Here is a 24,289-nt window from a genome sequence, read left to right as displayed (position 1 = left end):
CTGTGACTGAATTGGAGTATATAAATAGGCTGCTATAAAAGGAAAACTGAATAGGTCATAAAAAGCTACTTCATAACCCTACTACCATGTGAGAAGAAAACACCATGTTGGAATGTTTTTTACTTTTTCCAGAGGTCCTGAAAGATCTCCTGAATCGATTGTCAGGACTTGGGGCTCGTGGTACTGGGAATGATCTGTGCCCTGCACCTTGTTTTGGTAATATGGGAACTACAACAACTTTCATTGCAGTTGTTTCTCCTCTTCATGCTGAGTCTTCAAATACTTTTTTTGGGTGTTGATCTCAGATTAAAAAAATTTCAATAGACTGGAGCAGATCACCAGCATATTTAATGACATCTGTATCCTCTGACTGAAAATAGCATGCACGCATCTGGAGCTCATATGCAGCAGAGGGTGCAAAAGGGAAGCTCCCCCTGTCTTTTTTAGACATCAGGAGAAACTCAAGAGGTGAGTTCAAGCTGCTGAAATGTATGTTTTCCTCTCCTGCCCTTGATGGGTCCTCAGTTAAAACCCTCACATTGACACATTCACTGAGAAGACGTGGTGGTAATTCAGTTTGGTTTTATCAAACTCATATTAAGAGAGGTATCTCCTCTGTCCTTTTAGAAGCCTCTTCCTAACTTGACTTCATAGGGCCAGAGATCACAGGACCATTCTTTAGGATCTTATGAGCTGCCTAACCCACCTACTGAAGAGCTAGAAACAACGAGTCTGTCAGTAAGGTAGTAATTGTCTCTTTTCCAGCTGGCCCCTTTCAGCGCTGTTATACATTCCCACACACACAGGCAGCAAAGGTAAATTGTGATGTAGTTTGCAAAACCTCGTGTGAAAGGGAGCAAATCAGTCTTCCCTGTGCAGGCTCAGAAGACCTCAGATGTCAGCTGAAATCCCCCCAAGAGTGTGTGCATTGCCTCAACTAAAGTTTTGCTTGTTAAGCTTGAGGAAGTTGCCAGAGTATATTCAGCATGTTGAGTCCTTGTTCTTAGTTCTTCTACTGCTGAATTGTCTGGTATTTGGCCAGTGATTGAACTTTTCATTGGTGTCTACAGTGAAAATAAGAACAATAAATCCAAAAGCGGAGCAAGGTTGTGAATTAATTGAGTATCAGTTGTTTTGAGATTGTCATATAAAAATGTTAAGCAGTTGAGCTCTTCTTTTTAAAGTGACCTAATTTAAAAAACCTGAAAGGCAAAGATAATACCAGTACCTCTCTGAGATACTTTCTGGCTCTTTCCTTCACCTGACAGCATTGAAAAAGAAGCACAGATTAACCACAGAACAATGTTGAAAATGCAAAAATAATTGTTTCCTAGAGCTCTGTTTTTACACTGCCCTTGCTGTTAGCTGGCCCCTGGTGTTGGGAGGAAGGGAGAGGGGAGTATCTGGCACCCAGATTTTTGGGCCTGCGTGCAGGGCAGCCCTGTGACAGCTGCTGGAGATGTCACGGTGGCTGCCACAAGCTGCCAGCCCTCACTGCCCCGCACAGCTCTGGGGCTGCACAGCTGCTGTGTGCTGCCACTGCCTGTGAAACACAGCTCTGTATGGCCTGACAGAGGTCCCAACCCCAGCGACAGCAGCAGTACACTGTGGTCATGAACAGCTTGTAAATCACAAAATTTCACTTTTGTAGGCCTGAATTAGAAAAAAATGAGGGCGATTAAAAAATTAATGAGGGAGATGCATACCTGCAGCACTTATAATCGCCAGGAGTTCCTGTCACACATGGAAAGCAGCTCTGCTATTTCCCAGGAGCATAACTTCCCATGCAGTACCCTGGTTTCTGCAGAAAGAGCCATCTGAAATTTGAACCCATCAAGAACTAGTAGTAGTAAAAGAAGTACTCTCTAATAGTAAAAGAAGAGAAAAAATACTCTGGATCCACTGTAGTAGCACAAAAAAAGTCAAGCTATAAGAATGATAGATTCACTTTGCAGACAGGAAATGTTGCAAATATCTAGTTGAGACTGTTTTAAAAAAATCACCAAATGCCTAGTGAGAACAGCCTGACTCTCAAAGGTGTGTCATTTTCCATGTGCCTTTTTTCACAGTAAGCAATACTGGAAGGGGCTAATGGCCCATGCTTAGGAAAACTTGACAGTGGAGCAAGCTTGAAAAAACCAAAATCCAGCTCCTTCATTCCTCACCATCTGTATCCTCCTCTCTTTCCTAGGTTTCTTCTGTCTCTTGTCTCTTCTCAGCTGTCTTTTCTCTCGCTGTTGCCATTGCCAGGACCAGCCATGGTGCAGCAGGCAGGAGCTGTGCTTGAGTGTGGCTGCAGCCTGCATGTTTTCTCTGTTACTAGAAGACAACAATAGTAAATGTGACCAGTAACTTCAGCTGAGCAGCTTCTAGGACTCGCTGCAGGCTGCAATAATGACAGAAACATTTTTAAGGGGTTGCTTTGTACTCTCCAGGAATTCCTGGTGGAGACTCCAGTGAAGAGCAGACCCTGCTCCATCTCATCTCTGAGGCCTCACAACAGACTCAGGCTCTGGCTGTCCCCTGCCCACCCTTGGTAAAACAGGAGTTGACATGCACAATGCCAGTACTCTTTGCCAGCATTTTAACAAATGGCCTCTCATATGCCCTTGGGCTGTCACAAGCCCTCTGCAGCAGAGGGAGTTGTATTTGTAGAAATAAGTGGGAGAAGGCGGCAGTGCTGCTTTTCCAACAAACTCATGTTAAATGCTTCCGGAAATGTCTATACTTCCACTCATTCATTATTTGAGAGCAGATTAATGTGGCACAGTGTTTTAGGGGAGGAAGAGAGATGGCACATCATGCTTAAGTGCACATGTTTTTTAAATTCCTTCACAGAAACTCTGTGCAGCGTGTATATCTTAAAAAATTGACATGTTTGTGTCACCCTAGGGGTGAGTCTTTTCCAACAGGAACAAGGTAGCAGTATGCTGGAAGGCTTAGTTAGAACTGATAACCTCCCTTGTAGCTTGTAATGTAGGAGTTCTCTCTGTGAACACATGCTGGTGTCCTCCCCATCCAACAAAGAGATATTAAAACCCCAAACCCAGAAGTTCATTATTATTTGTAAGTCTTTTGTACTAAGCATTTGCTTTCCCCCTTTTTTTCTTCTGCATGGCCTCTGTGGATTTCCCAGCTCCTCCCACAGTTGTGGTACTACTACCTGGAGACCCTGTCTTGGGGATTTTTGCATTCATGCTTATCAGGAGATGCCTCTCCTTCCACTTGGTGGGACAGGAGAAGAAAACAAGTTTTCATTCTTCATCACAGGGTGCATCAGAGGTCCAGGTTCTCCTGATCTGCCCCACTCTCTGTGAAAGTGGCTGTCATGGCTTGCTTTCCATCACCTGGCTCAAGCCCCACCAAACACCTATGGGGCAGGTGGGGGAGAGGGAAGGTTCTGCATCTTTGCTCAGCTGCGCTTCCTGGGGTTTACACAAGCAGGGAAGGCAGCCAGCAAAACCTGTCAGCCTGAGCTGGAAATAGCAAGGATGGGCAAAGTTGGCAGGAGATTTCATGCCAAAATTTGCAGTACAATAATTTACCAGAGTTGCTAGCAGCCTCGACAGAAATCAGGCCCCAATTACCTGCAGTATTGTGTGAGCATATGTATTGTGTATGTGTGTGTATATATCCGCCAACATAATGAGACTCTGCTTATCCTCGAGAGTCAGCTATGTATGCAGACAAAGGTAAAAGAAAGGAAATAATATTTCCTATCTTCCAGATGGGGCATTGAATTTTGTGTGGTTATTGTAATTGTGTAAATGAGGTAATTGTACACACATTGTCTGCTGTAGGATTGCTGAGTGCACTTTTTGTGGTCTGTATTTTTAGGGACTTAAAATTGGGAGCATGAAAATACATAGCTGTTAAAATAAATAATCTCTATTTTAAAAATGACATTAAGAAGTAGTACACAATTTACTGGGGGGAGTAAGGGAGGGGAACAGAACATCACTGATGGCTTCCTGGCAAAACAATTTAAGACACAAGCACCAAGCTGACACACAGATAAACATTTTAAGGGCACTGGTGTAATGAAGAATTTGGGTGGAGCTGCCTGCTTCCAACTGCTTCAACAAAGAAACTAACAAAGAAAAAATTATTAATTTTAATAGTAAGCTAAACAGAAAGTTAACATCAGGCTTAGCATCTTAAAATGACACTAAGCATGATGTTGTGGAAGCGCTTGCCAACTAGCTAGGGTTGGATGCTGAGAAGCAGTATTCTCTACTAGAGATCACAGATGCCTACATGTTTTTTTTCAGGCCTGTGTAAGGTGTACATGCTGAGGATGTAAGTAAATAAGTACATCAGCTTTGTAATTTTGAAAGCATTTTGAATAGTAAGTACATTTCAGTTAGGAGCTGTGGCTATTAGGGAAAAAATTATTTGAGCTAGTAAGCTCAAGTAGTCTTGAACTACTGTGCTACATATATGCACTAGGGGTGTCACTCTCAGAGGTCTACACAGGAGCATCGGGCATTTCCACTGGTTCTTTCCCACTTGTGTGTGTTGGAAAGACTGAACCAGTGACTGCTAGGTCATTGTCAGCTCTCCATTCTTGCCAGGGCAATAACCCAAAAGGTCATCAGCAAAAAAATCCAAACCAGAGCCAGGCAATGAGGGGGTTGCCAAGCATTCAAGGATTTTATAGTCAAAACTGCCGCATGTGTGAGCACAACATGTGGTGTTGCAATACTGTGAGTCTGTGTTTCTTAATGCACTTACTGAAATTAGTAAGGACCACCACTGTCTATTTAAAATCTCTGTGTCATAGACTGACTCTCTACTTCAGTGTCATCAAGGCGTCAGCCAAAAATTCTGAGGTGGCAGTAAGATTTGCTGTGGAAGAATCCAAAATATGTACAGCTTTTGGCCCCCTTTTGGTAAGGGGCTGATTGAGGAGTACATGTTGTTGGCCTTTATTTATTTTTAATGACTCATATTTTGGACCTTATTCCTGTTTGTCTTTCAATGCCAAACAGAAATTACTATTTAGGTCAAGCTGCTGTGTGGTACTAATAGAAGCAGACATCAGTTTTGTCGGTGGATTTCACAGCTATGCATTTTGCAGAATGAAGTTCCCTCTCTAGGCTATTTCTGACATTTAGCTGTGATGGTGTTAATACCAGCTTCTGGTGCTACCTCTGCCATTTTACTTGCACACGCTCAGCTGGAGAATATAGCTGGGAAGTTACCTTTCAGCTGTATTTTTTTTTTTTTCATGCAGACTCTGAGTACAGCATCTTCTGTATGATGCTGTAGATCCAGCTTTCAGGCCACTTCATGCTGCTGCTGCATGGTTCCAGTTCTTTCCTTTTCAGCTCTTTTTATGCACTGGTGTTATCCAGCCTCTTGGCCTCTCTGTGGTTGCTGCCAGCTTTGCTACACTCTGCTTATTTTAGAGGGTTGTTTTCTAACTCTGACTCCCCTGGCTCTTGCTTAATACTTCCTGATGAGTGACAGCTTTGGAGAGGAGCCTCAGCTCATGCGCAGAGGTTTGCAGTCTGTGTTCTGGTCCGTGCCGTGACTCAGATGCTGGTGCGTGAGGTTTGCTGCAGTGAGGTTTGCTGCAGTGCTGCCCTGGAACCAGTGCTTCGGGCCTGCATGGAAATGGGAGACCTGCTAGCCTAGGTGCCAGAAGGCTGGCACCAGCAAATGAGGTTGCTGCAAGCCTCTCATCCCTTCCCATCAGGTAACAGAGTGAATTGAAGTATCTCTGCAGTACAAAGCTGACACAATTTAAGAGCCACCACGATCCATTAGATGGTCCTGAGCATGGGAATTGTTAGATAAAATTAAAGAGGGGTGGGGCTGGTTTGGCTTCCTGCCAGTGTAACTCTGTGTGTGCAGGACTTCACTGAATTTCCTCCATTTCTCATCATCTGAGTATTGGCCCTCCACCTTCAGCTCTGACCATCAAGTTTTGTGAAGATGGATCTTTAAACCAGTTTATGCACAGATGCTCAGACCCTGAGCTACAGCCAAAGATATGGGCTGAGAGAGAAAGTACAAAAATGGATTTAAGGTACCTTTGAATTTCTGCATTATCTGTATTACTTTGCTTGCTCTGATTAAGTAATACTTTAACTTGCAGAATAGCCAAACATGATCTGGTTTGCAGTCCTGTGGTCTCTACTACCAGCTAATATCTAGAAGGCTGAAAGTACCTCTTAAGGCTACTATTCTCTTTCTTTCTATCCTCAGATTTTTCTGCAGGTAAGAGGAACCCTAAAGTTACATGATTTTTGTTCACTTTCTGAGAGGGCTGTGCTAACAGGAACAGCATGACTGAGCACAGCCTGATAATTAGGTCTGGTTTTACTTAAATAGATAACAAGATGGTTTCTGTGAAATTTCCCAATCCCTTTCGAACTGATCCTCTTTTACAATACATGTATGATATAAACTCCAACACTGCATACATTTTCTCTTCCTAGTTTTGTCTCTTGTTTTTGTGTTTGGTTTTGTTTAGTGGGGTTTTCTTTCCTGGTCAGTTGTTTCACCCAAACTTTGCATGCAAAACAGTTGATGCCACCCTGAAAATCTCATAACAGAAGGATGTTCTTGCCACTTACTGCTTTGAGTTGATAGTCCTGCTCTGAATTAACAGAAGTTAGTTGCAGCACCCACATGTAATCATAACTGTGCATATGGTTTAGCTCTCACAGATAATAGGGATGAGTATTTAGTATCTAGAAAGACGTATTTTACTGAGAAGCCGACCCAGAGCTAATGGCCTTTCAGTAATAAGGATTTATTTCAGTGTCTTGTAGCTACAGTGATATGGTATCCAGACTTGGGATTATTCCTTCTTCCTTCCTGCAAGTGGCTGCAAAGGGCATGGAGGGAGTGGAGAAGACAGAGCTGGTCAGAAACTAATTCTGTCCCCTCCCCATGAAGGCCTTAATAGTAATGAAGCACCTTGACAGAGAGGGAGAGGAGAGCAGACAAACATCCTGTATGTGTGGATGACATCCCTGCTCACAGCCTAAATTAACTGTCAGAGATCTCTAGGCTCCAAAACAAGTATTTCCAGTGCATGGGAATGGACTCAACCTTACTGCTGTGATCACAGCACAGGAGAAACAAGGTGCAAACTTCTCAGCATCACCAGAGCAGCCTGGTGACTGTCTGGGTGCAAACTTCTCAGCATCACCAGAGCAGCCTGGTGACTGTCTGGTGGGAAAAGCAGTCATACACTGCTTGGTGCCCCAGAGAGGAGGTAAAGCCTCCAGACCCCGCAATGACCTCAGCCTAGTACTAAGCCCTGTCTAGCACTGCACCACACCTGAGCCCTTTCCATCACTCCCAGCCCTGAGCAGCCATCTGTCTGTTGCTGCAGCCATTGGGTTTGCTAAGTGAGTGAGGACTTCTCCCCATAAATTCCCACTTTGCTTCCGGCATGACCTGGACTGTTTTCTCTCCCCTGCCTTGCAGAACCATCCCACCTCTCCCAGTCATGTTTCCTTTACTCTTCCTACAACGTTTTCAGAAATGTATATGAGCTATCCAATTACCTCACCCCTTGGTGAGGGAAGTTGGAATACAGAGGTCAATAGACTGGGATCTCTTTCTGCCCAAACTGGTTCACCTGGATATTGGTTCCCAACCAGTCTTCCTGTGAGGTGGGGAAGGGGCAAGGCAAGAGGAAAAGTAGGAGAAATCAGGAGCAGGAGGGCTTGTTCTGAAAGAATTAGGGGAAGATTGCTCCAGGCAAGGAGTCTACGTATCTGTCCCTGGGAGCTGGGGTGATGCACAGCTGATGGACGGCCATCCCTTTCTCCTCTGTGTGCTCCCCATGCCCAGGACAGCTTTAGGGCACTGGGCATCCAATGAAGAGGAAGAGGTGGATTAGGGGGAAGAGTGAGCAAGGAGCCAGCGGAAGACTTAGCAGCACCTGATGAGTGTGTAGCGTGGGATAGCAGTCAACACTCCTTCCATGGGGAACAGCTCTCTAAAGTTCTGGTCTTCCACTGCTATGCTCATTAGCCAGAGAAGATCCTGAGCTGGAAGAGACCCATAAGAACCACTGGATGCACCTGCTACCTGTGTTTTCCAGTGAAAGGCTTTCCAGACTGGCTCTCAAGAAGGCTCTTTCCCATCTCCACTGCACTCAGACCCTGGTCTTTGAAGGAGCTCTCCCTGCAAAGCCAAGGCTCAGCCTAATACTTTTAACCACCCTTACCAGTGTTTTTTTCAGAAGCCATATTTATGACAATGTATACATTAGATACAGATTGTTTAATTTGCATAGGTGCCAGACACAGAGATGCATGAAATTTGGCAGATAAGCCCAGACGCAGAGGGTGTGAGTGTTGCAAGAGGGAGGAGATGGGGCCCTTGTTTGTGTTCCTGTGAGGATTGCTGCTGGCAGAGCAAAATGGGTTTAACTGGAAACCAAAAGGTTTCAGATCAAAGCTGTGAAAAGGCTTTAAAACACATTCTGCTCTCCTCTTGCACTGCACCAGCACTCTGTTATTCTTTGCTTTAAGCAAAAACTTTGACTGTGGTCAGATTATTATGCGTGTGAACAAGGTGCCACACGAGGCAGCTGCAGCAGGTTTTGGCAAATCAGCTAAGTGTGAGACATCCTGGTGGAACCTTGTCAGGCTTAGCAGTGATGGTTACACATTGTCTGCCTGCCATCTCCCCCACCTCCCTGCCGGGGTCCTTGCCCTAGCAGTGGCCAAAGCGGGGTCTTGCTGCCTCAGCCTGCACAGACCCCATGCAGAAATCGCCCTTCTCAGCATCTGCTTGTTTCCCCTTCTGCTGGACAGACGGCATTGGGAGAGGGCACAGCAGACACGGGGGAGCTAAAGCATTACAGATTGCTGCTGTTCAGTTCGGCAGAGCCCATCTGTCAGGCCTTTAAAATGCATTCAGTCCCAAGATGGAGGTTTCCAGTTCAAATCAAGCGGCTTTAGTTTGATGCTACTTAGTAGGATCTGCTCATAATGAACCAAAAACTTGGATAAGCACCTCTGCCAAATCTAGCCAAGCAGTCCAGTGCAGCAGCATAGGCAGCTTGCTGCTCTTCCCTGCAGAGTGGAGCAAGGTGGGTAACACACCTCATCCCTTCCTGTTCACAGCCCAGGGTTTTGTCTTAAGCCAATAATAATGGTGAGCCTGTGCAAAAACACCAAGCTGTAAATGAGAATATCCCTTGCAAATACTCAAATCCTGCTCTGCTACTTGGCGAAAGAGATTCATATTTTGTGACTATGATACCTTAAGAAGGGGAGATATGTTAGAGTTTTGCAGACCCTTTGCTCTTGAGTGAGAGGATCTATGTAGAGTTTAAGATGTCTTAAATTGTACACATTTTAGGTGATTCATCTTGAGTTTTCTAAGTGGAGACATGGCAGAAATGTGCTAAAAAGCTAATTGAAATTTTGCCTGTTGTCAAAAGGCCAACTACAAGTAATTATATTGAAGGCACTTGTTGACAAGTGAGGTTACTTAAACCCTCTTTGATTGGATCATTTGTCTTTGGTAAGCAGAAGGCACATCATTGGACATTCTGCTGTCTGAGGATGACAGCAGATTGGGGTTGTGGTTATCTGCCTTCACTTACTCCACTCTGAACACTCCCTCTCAGAGGCTGAGTGGGATGGGCAGAAAATAGGGAGGATGTGGTTTCTGAATTCTGAATCATGACAGTTTCCCCCCAGTACTCTTATTTGTAGTAATTTAAAAATTCCATCCTGGCAATTAGACTGTACTTGGTCTCAGGCTCTATGGGCCTTGACACTAGCTTCTTAGATTTCAGGACTAACCAGACTAATCAAATTAATTTTTTTTAATTAAAAGTTCTCCTAAATTGATACTCAATTGGAGGTCAAGCTGGGCAACAACATTTTAGAAGTCATTCTGTCACTTCCACTTCTGTTTGCATTTCTTCCCATGGAACTCTTAAGTCCCACAGTAATTCTTTTTGTAAAACCTTGTAGTAGAGTCAGATTCAGGCTGCACACTAGAAACAGATAATATGAAAGAAAATATTCCAGCAATTTGATCTTTGCTATTTCAGCCTGTGTTTGAATGATCCTCAGAGATCCCTTCCAGCCCTATTTGTTTCACTCTTCATAATACCTAAGGGAACATGATGACTGTAAAGAGGTGGATGTCTCTAGCTTGAAAAGATTTATTTCTAACTGGTAAACCAGTTAATTACATGTGTAGTTTAAAAAAAAAATAAAAAAATCAACCAAATCTAACTAACCGATGAAAAAACAACCCCAAAAACACTTTGTGAGGCCTCCATAACCTTAAATATGTACCTCAAAATAGCTGAACTCTATTTTAGACAGTAAAGATATGATTAATATTTATTCTCAGGTCAGGCTAGAGCACTTGGAAGGGAAATCTCGTACTTTTGCCAGTTTTTACCCAAATCCCTTCTGGCTAGGGGGTTCAGCTGGTGCTTGGGTCACTTCTCTTCTGCATCTGGGTAACAGCAAGTAAACAAAGCCTCAAGTGATTAGCAGTGGTTCCTGCAGGACCTCAAGAGGTGGCTTTTAGAGATCTCTCAGCAGACTTCAGTTCTGGCTGGTGACAGGATTATCTGGGTCCCTGATCAGGAGAAAACAGGGATGCAGTGCATGCCACAGATATTCCCCATGAGAACTTCTGCTTACAGCCTGAAGTTCTGCTGTGCTAAGCACCAACTCCAGTAGTATGTACAGGATTAGATATTGGTGTAGTACCTGACCCTCTATGTAGTTTAACACCAAACTCAAATTCATTCATACATTCAGGCTTCACTTGATCTAATGATCACCTCTTCTAGTCTTTTCTCAAGTTAGCTGACACAAATAAACCTGTTACTACTGTGATATTAACCTTTTTCCTGGCTACTGTTCAGTTTATCTCTGAAATTAATCTTCAGGCTTTAGACCACTCTTACTGTGAAAGCTGAGCAACACTAAAATGCAGAAATCTGACCGTCACAGTACGTCATAAACTGCCTATACCTCATGGAAAAATCTGACAGACGCCTTACTTAGAAATGCTTTGGTTTAGGTGTGTCATTCTAGTTGGTTTCCTTAATACGTTGCTATGAAAACAGGGTCATGGTTTAGAATTTAATCTTCTCTCTATTCCTGACTTCAGTTGTAACCTCTGTCCACATCAAAATTAGCTGGAACTTCATCTTTACAGCACACACCAGGTTTGAAAGAGATCTTTTAATCTTTTTTTTTTTTCCCCTCCTGTAAAGATCTGAAACCTAAGCAGAAAAATAATCAAAGTTTTCTCATCCTTTAAAATTATTCTTAGTGTGAATTGATTTTGTGGTATTGATTTTAGGAACACTATCTGTAAGCAGTTATATTTTGTGCAATATATTAAATAGTAAAAACAATTGAGTGCATGCATTTATAAAAAACAGAATAATTCATTTATACATATAACACATGCCCCTATGTACACAGACATAATCATGGAAATTCAGTCAATCAGTGCAGCTGCTGGTTACATTATTTCATTTATTTTTCTATTCTGTGTTCTCACTAGAAAAGATGACAATGACCTTGCAGTTGTATTTTTCAGTGTAGAACAGCATATACATTTGAAACTTTCTGGGGAAAACCACCCCATTAATTTCCATGCATAGCTGAAAAGCTGACTAAGAAAATTAGTGAAAGATGCATTGCAGCATCACACAGAATAAACCAGGCAGCACTTTATAGGTAAAGTTCCATATTCACTACAGGAAGGTGGATCTAAATTCAATGTCACAATGCCATCACCTGCCCTAGCTGAAACGATGCCTTGTTTTGGTTTTAAGGTGGTTGCATTTAAGCTATTAAAAAAAGAAGCCCAAAATAAGCAAATTTTCCCAGGAAATTTTCTGCTTCTTCCTTGGTTCAAAAGGATCCAGGAAATGGTAGACATATACATACTTGAAATCAAAGTCCAGGGCCTGATGAATAGGCTGCCTGCCCTTTCCCAGGGAGCACAGCAGGGAGGGCTGGAGAGGGCGGGTGCAGGGATGAAGGGCTCCTCGGGGCTCTCCCCAGTCCGGGCAAGAGCTGCATTTATGCATAATAATTTCTGAACTGCATATTTTCCACTCTTTTATGAGTTGTCTGCTATTGCTTAAGGGTTCACCTACATGCTGGTTTGGGATTCATTTACCTGTAGATCAGTTCAGAAAGAGGTAGTTATGTGGGTATGAGCTATAGTGCTAAAAGTACCGTTAGCCTGATGTAACTATGTTCACCCTACCAGGGCAGGCAGTCACTTTATTTATATTCTTCAGTTAAAACATCAGAAAAACATTACAAAAAATTAAATCATTCCTGAGAGCAAAGAGATCAGCTGAATGAACTATATTGCAAAAGCTGGTTGGTATACTTTAGTGTTTATAGTGCTAATGTTGGTACTTTACAATAATCTGCATTGTAACTTAAAAATAAATTCATAAATCTTTCAGTTTATTTTAGTTGTGATTATTTTGTCTTCAGCTCCCTTGTCAATGTGTGACTGCTTAACAATAATTAAACTGCACCTTATGAAATGCATTCATCCAGGATGGTTTCTTAGAAATCCTAGCTTGTCATGAATTGCTTTAGTCCACTTGGTATTGCAGGTTGGGACTCATTTGCCTCACCACAGTAAGGAGAACAATTTAAGTAATTTCACTTGAGGTCTTGGTTAGTATTTTTTTACCACCATGAAATGATGTAAGAATTAAAGGATAACAGGAAACTCCCTCAAATCACATTTTCAAGAGCATTTTCCAAAAGTGGCTATGTTAGTAGACTTTATTGTCACCAGAAAGCCTCTGGTAATCTTACAAAGCATCTGCAATGAATAATCTTCCCCTCCCCCATCCTTATTTGTTGCCAGAAACAGCTTATAAATGCTCAGTTGAAGATGGTGCCAAATTTTGCTTTTAGGCACACTTGTAAATAGAAAATATTTCCACTGATTTTGGAAGAATTATTCCAGATTTACGCAGATGCAAGTGAAAGCCAAATTTTTCCTGGGTCTTCCCTCATGGGTGCCACTTGGTGCCCTGATCAGCGCCAGAACTGCTGCCTCTGGTGTCAGTGCAAGGCAAGTGCTTCAGCTGAATCTGCCCATAATTTGACAAATTATTATAAACAGATTTGAACAAATATTTCTTTACAAAACAAACTGGTCAGCAGGCTCCAGGCTTTAGTCTCCTGATGCATTTTACAGGAAATAATATCAAGTTAGCTATTATGAAACTACCCCCTCCTCACACACGCATAATTGCTTCCAGCTTGCTGATTATTACCCTTTCTTTAACTGATAGAGTGAGAAGAGAAATAAAAATATCTCCATACAGTAGGCCAAATCCTCATCTGGTATAAATCGACATAGCTCCATCAAAGTCAATGAAACCATCTTGATTTACACCAGTCAAAGAGCTGATGCACTATAATTTTTTTACTTGCTTTTAAAAATAAAACCTTATGTGATTGTGTAACCAACATTACAACAGAAACCAGCATTTTCTTTTGTGAACTTAAACGTGCCCTCCCTTCGACTTGCAAACATTTTCACTTAGATAGTCCTTCTATAGCTTTTTTTTCTTTTGCCTTCTGGCAGAATGCTCCTACCACCCTTGTGTCATGAGTGAGGTACAAACTGGACTGAAAGATAATCACACAGAGAATAATAATTTCATGGAGTAATGAGGACAAAGAATGAAATGCTACCACTACTCTTTCACCCAAAAGAGGAAAGACAGCTAAGCAAAGCTCAAGATAAAAAAAATATTTCTGACATTCTCTCTGATCACTATTCTCCAATTAACAAACAGATATTAACAGCACCAAGAAATTAGTAATTCTTACTCCGGAATGACAGTACTGTAAATTACTATTATGGATTATGTTTTTAAAATAATCTTTAAAATAATACAATGAGACTTATTAGAAGGTTTACTGAAGCTGATTGAAACTCTCTATGTGCTTTCTCTGGACAAACATTTCTAAAGTCTTTTTTCAGTGTTCTCTAGGGGCTGTGAAACACATGGTGATTTTTTTTGGGAATACTCTTTGTCTCTTGTACTTCTCAAAAGCAAGGCGAGCTGTTCACAGCAAATCTTTTACATCCCTTTCAGGGAGCTCTAAGCATTTCCGTGCAGTATATTGTCAAATAAAAGTCTGGTCTTTCCCGAAGCTTCATTTTTTGGCTGGTTGATTTGATTGATGTGTATATTCAGAAATTCATGATAATTTCAACAACATCTTGAAAAATGGGAATGATTTCATTGTTAATGGTGACATAGTTTTCTACTGCTTCAGCAAAGACTTTTAAGAAAATGTACATTCATTAATTCTTGGTATTTAGCAGCGCCTAACAGCGTGCTGGATGTTTTATTAAAGTTAATGGTGATATTTGCAGGATTGCAGCCTTTAATTTCCAACTGCTTTTTTGAATACTGTAAAAAATTAAAATGTAATAAAAAAATGCATTAGCATGGATTTCCAAATGTTTTCATTCAAAATGCAGTCAAGATTAAGCTTGCTTTTAAATACATATTCCATTGCTTTGAATAACATCTTGAAAATTATTCTATGATGTCTGGAATTCAGTGACAAAGACTGGATTGGAATTCAGTCACACATTCTAGTCTCTGTTTTAATACATATTTTTTGATTCATAGACCAGTCTGAAACACATTCAGAACTGACTGGAAAAGTTTTTATAGTAAGACTTGCAAATCTGCATATCATATTTGTTGGATATCACTACACTACTTATTTTGATTTGGAAAAGTTTGCTTATCTCCATTACACTGTGAGCCCTTTAGCTTTGGGATCCTGATTTCTCTGAAACCATCACTTTAGACTGCAGCCTTTATTTGGTGATGAGGCTTTTTCACCTGGTCAGATGAATGAATGACTAAGATGCTGATGCAGAAAAATTAAATTCAGGTCATTTATTACCCCTCCGTAAAATATGACTTGAAAACATGATCCCTGTAGAAGAAAGGAGTTTCCCAAGTACCCCCTAAGCAAGTATTTATAGGCGGGTGCTCTCCAGATCTCTGCAGAGGAAGTTACAAGAAAACAGAAATTGACAAACACTTTCCATTCGGTTGGCATTGAAAGAGTGGCCCTGTCTGTAAAGAAAGGTGGTGGTGGTTCTTGCCAGGCAATCCTGTCACATGCAGGGTAGGCCAGCCTTGCACAGCATGGGCAAGGAGTATCAAGGCCCGCTGGGGACAGAGAAAAGTTGTTCCAAAAGTCAGGTCCTGTCCTCCCTGGTACTGATGCAGACAAAGAAGTTGCTACAAAATGAAGACAATGAATCAAAAAGATTATACTCAGCTAAAAAGGACAGTCCTTCACAGTGCCACAGTTTAGGCTTGTAGACTCTCAGGACATTTCTGGGACTGTGGGAGCTTGGCTTTCAGGCTGCTGGTTCAGCAACCCAGAGCAGGCAAGAGGCTGCTCTCTACAAAGCTGGTCCCATTTCCTACGTAACCGTAAAGCAACAGTCTCATGCTAATATGGGCACTTGCAAAGGTTGAGTTTTTCCTAGAAAAATCACAATTATTCTTTGAGGAAGTTGTGTCAGCTGATACTGAGATGGATGATCTGGATGCTCTATGCACAGGCCATTTGTCAACAGGTTGAAGACCAGAGACCTGGTGGCTGTGGCGCCCCATTTTGGGGAGACTTCAATCAGACTTCAGCTCTGATTGCTGAAAATTTGTCAGAGCAGGGTGCTTCCAATGACAGGCTTCAAGTTCAGAACTTGTTTCAGAAGAAAACGCAAATGTAACCAGTTCCAACTCAAGGTTCTTTAAGCATGAATCACATGAAATAAGTGTAGGGGATTTAGGTAACATCTTAGACTGCTTTTATTTTATACACTATGGCAAAACTTTTATTTTATTCCAAAGTGTAGCAACAAAGATTGAAAAAGAACACAGCACTGTCTTGCCTTGAGCATGCTGAAGCTTTGTGGCATCTTTAGACTGGATTCTTGGCTTTGGAGACTAGAGAAACCAGAAAGTGTACTGGAAGTGAAGTCAAAACAGCTTGTTACCCAACTTGCTTTTTCCACAAAGTATTGAAATATTAAGAACTCAGGCAAATAATGCTTGGATACCACTCTCTTTGTTTGTGTTGAGTTCCATTTGTTTGTCTGAAGCCAAACTGGGTGAATAATTTTGCATTCTTTATCTTAGCAGTCAATTGTGTGGTTCTGAAATTTGAGTAAGATAAGATCACAAACAAGTAAAAGCATGTGTAGACTGAAAAATCAATATGTTTCAAAGTAACAGTTGAGAAATAAATTATTCCTGTACTAATAGGCTGAAAACTAGGCTTAGAGATTCTGCTAGAGCTGATGGTATTGCTAACAGTAAAGCAGTTAAAAGAAATTGGAGCTGCCTCCGTAGTTACGTTAATCATGCCATCACCTAGAAGTAAGGTGGCCAGAAGACTAAAAATGGTAACTGTAACAATAAGGATTTTTTGAGCTTCTCAGTTTTTGCATAATAATCAGATCTTGATGACTGTATCTCTTTTTAACTACTTATCCTGAGGTCTGCTCTTCCCATTTATCCTGAAATTTTCTAATATTTTACTTCATTTATTCAGAGTACTCTCTTACTAAGATGTTCTTATTTTTCAGTTCAGGACTCAAGGTCATTGTCACCAAAGAGTGGCAGAATTCCTGCTAACTCAATCACATTCAGATCTATACCATGCCTAACGTCAGAAAGCCATTAATAACTAGCTTATACTGACCCAAGTCTGTTCTCTGCGTGATGATACATCTCAAAAATAGTTTCCTGTAAATGAAATCTACATTTCTGTACTTAATTGTTACTTTCTAGGAGTCATTCTTTCGGTAACCTTTATACTTGGCTGAAGCAAAACATTCATTGTCCTTGAGAAACACCTGAATAAGCCATACCTAATATACAATTCAAGAATTATCAAAGGCAATAAGTGAAAACTGTAGGCTAGCAGCAATATAAAGGTTCCCTTTGCCACCAGAATATGCCTTTTTCAGCCCCTGCTTCATCTACAGCATTTTAAATGGTGTAGAATTCAAGCACCTGTTCAAAAATAGAAGTCCAGTCTCTGTGTCTGGTACATAATTCACTAGGACAGAACTAAACATCACCTATTTGCATTTCTATCTATATGCTGAAGTCTCCTGAGTGCTGACTTTGTCTACAAGCAAGCCATACATGTACTGTAAACATCTGTGTATTTATAACACCGAATCCCCCAAATTCTCATCACCTCAGCAAATGACTGACTTTTTAAAAAAGCTACACATGCAATAGCAGTCTCATCCTCTTTGAAGGTATTTGTTTGGTTAACAGCATTTTCGAGAGAAAAGCTGTGTTGACAGGAAAAAGGACAGGTTGTTGAGTTATGAGCCTCTGGAATGATTGCGGTAGGGAGGACTCAGCAGCAGCAAGTAGAACTGTAAACTAAGATGGGTGTCAATTCAGTGCTTTGATGAAGCCAGGCTGACTCAAGTGGCATGTTGAGGCAACCACACAGAGTCTTATCTGCTTAGTTCTACATAAATGTATTAAAATTTAAAAAATAAAAAAAAAAAAACCAAGGAAAAAACCTCAGAAATCAGCAGAGCTACATCTTCCCAGTGTGGATCATATTAACAGTGCTTAAGATGGGGTTTGGACTAGAGGCCTCAACATGTGAGAAGCTCCCAATCCAGACTCTTTGATTTTTATGAGATGGGGGAGAACTGCTGATTAAGGGATCTGTGTAACTTACAAAATCAAAATCCTCTCATGTGATGTTAAATGGCTGAGGAAAGAGTAGAAATGAAAGAAGACTGACCTATTTTTTAACCTGTTTAACAGTGACTGTAAATAGTTTGATCTACATGCCCCTGAAGTTCCAAATTTATTTTCTTGGAAGTTTTTCAACAGCTGTGAAATCACTCGTTACTTGCCAATTACAGTGGAACTTAGAATAATGAATGGCCACAGACATTCTAGAAGAAAAGCTGGCCACTGAGCATATGTATTTAAAGGGAAGATTATGACTGGATGATGGGGAGCAGAAGCTGGAAGGGATCAGGGCTGGAAGCAAAGGTAAGGTTGGGGACAGCAAGTGGGACTAGTGTATACAGGACAAAAATGTGTTGTATGAAGAAGGTGAAAACCCTTGTAGTAGTGCTAGGAGCCTCACACATGCTGTGTGAGAAGCCACTTGCATTTCCAAGGGAGCCAGGCTTTCTAATCTGGAGAAGCTGGAATGAAATGTCAAATCTTACCAAACTTGGCAATTTCTGTTAGAATGTGGCCTGCTCCTGTTCTAGGAAGAGTTGTGGTGTTGTGAATTGATCCTATCACTTACAGGTTAGTAATTTCTAACTTTGTCTTTCCAGCACACTGACAACAGTTAACTCCATGACTGGGATCCTTCTGGACCAGTGACTGGAGCTTGTTTAGTTTCCAGAACTGCTATCCCAGCCCTTCTGAGGTCCCAGTGGTCCTTCAAGTCCCTCTTGCTTTTCTAATACAAGCCAGATTGCACTGTAGCCCTCTCAACGTTTGCAGGGGCAGCAATCCACAGCTACATACCCTGGGGGAAGAGAATGCAACTCCTGGGGAGAGGCTGTGTAGCAGAGGTAGGAGGAGGTACCTGTGGAAGGGAGAAGGGAGCCAGCACTGGGAAGAGCAGGACTTACTCTGCAGACCTGCTGCCCAAGCCTTTCAAAGGTTAGTTCTGTTGTAACAAGCCCATAATCTATCTGATGGTAACACCACTTAGCCTGTGCCATTGGTACCTGGGTTGGAGCTTTAGATGTAATCCAATGAAACCCATCATGAAGTCCATACAATCAAATTAATGGCTAAAACCCCCTCTTTGGCGCTGTATTCAAAACAAAAATCACAACATGGCATTAACAAGATCCAAATGGAATTTATACAGTCATACAGACATGGTCTTTATTTTTTCTCCCAAGTTTAATGTGGGCCTGGTTTGAAATGTACTACAATATGCATTACTTGTTATGAATAAGGAAACCATTTCTGACAGAGTACCCAATGGCATCTGCCATTACAAGTGACTTAAAAGCATTCTTAAATACTATAAATATCCCAAGGAATTGTGAATTCTGTCTCCCATGAAAACTTTTTATAACATCAGAGCAAACTAACTTTTGATGTACACTACTGCTGTGAAGCTGGATATGACAGTTCAATGCCAAACTGTGTTTCTGATTGATAAGGATGCAGTTAAAGTAACATTAACAATTGATTGTTTCTTATGATCTAAACTATTCTGGAACTATACGTTCTAGGCAACTGTATCAAGTTCAGAGATAAAAGAAAACAAAACCAAAACCAAGCTGAAAAGGGTAACATTAACAGAAATGTTATAAATCTATTATTTTTGAAATTGAGTGATGAAAGGCAAGGTGAAGTTCACCTTGTACAGATAACATCTCTACACCACTTTCTTTGCAAAGTGTCAGAATAGGGAGTCATCAGAATCATCTGGTGTGTAACATTTCTCTTATCTTCTGAGACAAGGTGCACATAAAGTGATAAGGAGATGGAGCAAATTAGAAGGTGAATGTTGAAACAATGAAAAAGTGATTTCAAACAGGTACCTGTGTTGACTTTTAATTTTTTGGTTGTCATGTGTTCATCCCTGTCGCTACCTAACCCTCCAAAACAGGATATGGAGGAAAATCTTTCTTTGACCCAGGGTTTCATGCACCTGCAGAAAAAGAGGATAGAATGTGATCATTTACACCAATGAAGCAGCTTTAAACAGGCTGAAATCAGCATCTTTCTCAGGTGTCTTTGATCAGTTCCCTTCTCAGTCAAACATAGAAAGAGACAAGCTCGAGTCTGGAGAACATTACCCATCATTTCATTTTGCTAAGCGAGCCATACAAGTTTATGGTGTCTCTAGATAAGGGGGTTTATGTGTTACCTACTACACTTTAAGTTATTATAATCCTGTCCCTGCACTGTTCAGGCTGCTTACTGTACTGGCAACCAAACAAGTTTAGTTTGAGGGTGTGAAGTCCTCTTTTCCTCATAACTGGCATTATCTATCTCTTAGATCCACACTGAGCGTTCCTCCCACTAAACATCTGATTGTTGTAAAAGGAAAAATAACATTTTCTTCCTGGCATAAGAAGTTATTATGGGAATTTTTGAATTAATTTGTCCATCAGGAGGATAAGAGGGCAGTATGAACTCTATCCCTTCATTTCAAGTTTTTTAAATAAACAGATGTTAAGAAATTTCTTCTTCTCAAACCCTGTGCTTGGTCCTCAGGTCCATTCACTGCCCCAAATGACTCTTTCTTTTTTTTTTTTTTTCTTTCTTTTTTCTTCTCACACAGAGTAATACACAGTCAGCCCCAGGATTTGTTGCTAGTTATAAAAGGGCAAAGGTTTAACATAACTCTAGGCAACAAGAACACAAAACCAAAATTTCCATCCATCCCCTTGCTCTAGGCAAATGCTAGACAGAGGGTTGGAGTTTTTGTTGGGGCTGGTGGGGTTTTTTGCTCCTGAAGGCAGTGTCTTTGCTCTTAATTCATCCACATCAGCCTGGGAAAATCACATGCACTGCCTGGACTACTTCTTGCTCAGGCCTTCAGCAATGGCTCAACCCCTTGCTTTGGAGAGCTGCTCCCTCCATGTTTCCAGAGTAACCACTGTACAAAGACACACAGCTCAGAGCAGACTCCAGGTAGCCTGAAAGAAGAGACAGTAAGGCAGCCAGATGTATAAATCAAGTAGATGACTGTTAACAGATTAAAATTTTTTGATATTGATTATTAACAATTTTCAACATTGTAAAATGTTGACTCCTTCTTATTACTCCACAAATTGTCATTACTTCCTCATCAGACAGAAGCTTGAGAGCATGTTTGTATAAAACAAGCAACAGGAATTCTAAAATGATACCTTGGATGATTCACTAAAGACCAAGGAAAAGAAAACATGCCCAAACCCTATCAGCTGACATTAAATAGTTTCTCAGTGCTGATTCTATCCTATCTCCAAAGATGAAGAATTAAAAAACACAAACCAAAACAAAAAACCCAAACCAAACCAAAACAAAACAAAATGGAGGATAGGAGAAGAAAGATATGACAAACATTTTGTTTAATTATCTTAGAGTTTGTTTTGTTATTTAAAGAATTAATCAGCTGTTTTTAGCCCAGGGGGAGCATTCTGGTGGCAGAGATACACTGCAGAGCAGGTCCATGCTTCCCATGCCTTTTGTTTCTACGTTCTGGGAGTCAGAGTTCAGAAGTAGGGAAGTGTACCCTGTCTCAGCAGGCCCATGCATGGCAGAGCTGTTTCTGGAGAAGTGAAAATACTTATGGCTGGGACAGTTAAGCTGGCTCTAGACCTGTTTTGAACTATTGGAGTAGTGCCAAGGACCTGGTTCAACTGATAGATTTTGTTTTCAAGTTGCATAAGCATAAACCTGCAAGACTTGATTATTTTTTTGTACAGTGGCGCAGTTCAGATAGGATTATTTAAATAGCAACTACAATGGAACCCATATAACCACCTTTTATTTTACGTTAATTATGTTCCTGGGTGCTGCATTTTCTTGTTGGCCTTTGTGTTCTGATCTTACAGCTGCTCCAGTGTTTCGACATACTGAGCACCACTTAATCTTTAAAGTTTCTGCCCATGTCCCTTCAGAAAAATTGCAGCTCTTACTCATCCATATTATTTTTATTAGGAAAAGATAATCAGTTTTCATAATGAACACAAGGGAAATTTTATGTGGGTAACATTCCATCCTTCTGACTACTTTTTCATCTTACTGTGGACTCTTCATTCAATTTCTTTAGAAGTTCTAACACTTTCCTCCTTGCAGACAAAGTTCAAAGCTTTTCCCCTTGCAGACATTTTGCAAAGGCTTTAAAACATACTCACCTGGAGAAAATAATTCTCTCTTGAAATACATAGTTATTGATTGTCAAAGGAATTAATACATTACACCTACGTGTAAAGGAAACAGCGTGTAAGTCAGCTAACAGAGATGGATTTTTATCTTCACTACTGCTGTAGGAGGGAAACATACTTGGACACATATTTCAAATACTTCAAAGCAAATCTTCCTTTGGTGGGACAGGCATATACTTACTCCAGTCATCTGATACAGAATTAAGCAAAGTTCCTACACAAGCCAAATCCAGACAAAAGGAAAAACTAGTCTATGCACAAAGCTTTCACTGGCTCATCTAGACCCCTTTTTACTCCTACTTAACTAAACACCTTTAAAACCCTGCGTTAATGTGCTAATGTAGTGTTTACACCTTGTTTCTCAATGTGTCCACCTGACAGTTCTCAGCACAGCCACTAAAGTGATGCCAAAATAACTCTAGTTAAACTAGTTCATGGTCTGGTCTGCATGCAAAGCTTATGATACATCTAAGAGTAGGGTTTAGGAGTAGAATGTGTTAAAAAAAATCAAGAAAGTTCTGTTCTGCATTCCCTAACACTGTGAAAACATAACAATTTACAGGAGCTTTTATCTTTCCCTAAATCCTTATGAACTCATAGTTTACAAAATAAAGAGAGAGAAGGGACAGACTTAATTTTAGAACAAAGGATGGTCACATGCACAAGGTTTATACTCCATTGAAATATGAATCACTAGTAGATTCATTCTGGTTAACTGAAGAAACAAAGTCCAAATTATTCCCAGGAGCATTTTGTTGTTTGACCCCCACTGGAACTGATTACATTTTATGACTCTCAGCAGAAGGACCTCTTAATTTCCGTGAGGTTTTATATATACCACGCACCGATGCTAGCGCTGGACGCGATCCGGCTGGTGCGGGAGGAGCAGCGCAGCTTGCGGTGCTGAACCCGGTGCTGTTTCTTACGCTGTCGGCTAAAGGGGTGGCCAAACCCAGCACCCATAACCCACAGGCTTCAAAGCTTTTACCTGGCTTGGAGCCGAGAGACACTTCCTACCCCATTTTGGCAAAGGCCATGAAGGTGGGGAGGGCCGTGGGCCTCCCTGGAGCAGGTGGTGGCCTGATCCATGGTGTGCTGGTGGTGCACGCCTGCCGCGCAGGGGCCAGCAGCAGCCCCAGCGCTGCCCGGGCTCCTGACGCGCGTTTGGGGACATGCCGGACGGACGTGCGGAGGAGGCCGAGGGCATGGGCTTCCTGTGGCAGCCGCAGCGCCGAGCCTACCTCCTCAGGCAGCAGGCCTGGGCAAGGGTGGCCTCCAGCCCTGCACACCCCTGCAAGATGGTGAGGGAAGCTGCGAGGGCCGTCCCTACTCCTCAGCCCGCTCTGGTTAAGCTTTAACTGTCCTCCTTACCCAGAGGTGAGCGGGCGGACGCTCCACCTGCGATGAGGCCAGCCCTAATGGGCAGCTGTGAGGGTCTTCCCCCATACGGCTGCCATGGCCCACTACAGCCCCCCCGTATGGATGTCACTGCCCGCTAAAGACCCCTGAACTGCTCATGGTTTAGCCACAAAATGTGTAGTTCCTGAAAGTGTTTTTTTTTCCCAGATCCCACCGTTAGTGCCGAAGTCCATCCAAATCCCACTGACAGGCCAGCCTGCGAAGTGGTGCCCACCAGGGTGGCAATGTCAGCCTAACAGGAACAAATTAACGGCAGCAAATAAAACTCCTGTTTCCTCATTCACACAGTTGGACTGAGCTTCGCCAAGATGAAGAGCACTGCTTCTATTTGGTTCTGCAAAGCTGTTTGGAAAGTCACCACTTTTTGTAACCAGGTTTTACATGAACGTTAAGAAGAATCCATATGTGTTGGACTCAGAGATGGGTTGTACTCACAGCCTGTTGTGGAACTCATTGAGAATCCCACCATCAACACAGACAGGGTCTGTGTTTCCTGGCATACCTTTCCCTTTCCTCCTCCTGATTTTTTGACAAACTGTCCTCCTGCCAAGAATATTCTTTTAGACAGTGTGAAAGAATTATTATAGGGGGTGGGGGGGAGGAAGTGTTTTATTTCAAGTTGTGTCAGCTGCTAAACATTTTTATCCAAGCATGTGCGCATGCAATATGCACAAGTATTAGATAATGCTGAGGTTGTAACTCCTTTTGCTGCTAAACTCTCAGTTGCACAACAGGCAAGAAATGGAGAATTGAGGTCATGCATATGCCTTGCATGGTTAAAAACCTATCTATGAAGCAGGAAATTCTCTCACTGAACTTCACTTTTGTCACAGAGGCACAATACATCCACTCACAAACATTAGAAAATAAAAATCAAGGCAATTCAGGGCAGTAATGGGAAGGCATGACCATTTTTAAACTT

At 41.7% G+C, this 24,289-nt stretch overlaps 1 protein-coding gene across 2 annotated transcripts in view; it reads left to right on the top strand.

Annotated features, from left to right (window-relative positions):
* Positions 1 to 14,569, top strand: part of LOC119701643 — a 36,952-nt gene extending 22,383 nt beyond the window's left edge. For both annotated transcript variants that reach the window (XR_005257115.1, XR_005257114.1), the window contains exon 10: positions 133 to 14,569. The gene's annotated coding sequence lies outside the window, so the exon portion shown is untranslated. The remainder of the gene's footprint in view (positions 1 to 132) is intronic.
* The last annotated feature ends 9,720 nt before the right edge of the window (positions 14,570 to 24,289 follow it).

This window comes from Motacilla alba, chromosome 5, assembly GCF_015832195.1.
Source record: "Motacilla alba alba isolate MOTALB_02 chromosome 5, Motacilla_alba_V1.0_pri, whole genome shotgun sequence".
Taxonomy (NCBI): domain Eukaryota; kingdom Metazoa; phylum Chordata; class Aves; order Passeriformes; family Motacillidae; genus Motacilla; species Motacilla alba.
This window is presented reverse-complemented; position numbering and strand designations above follow the sequence as displayed.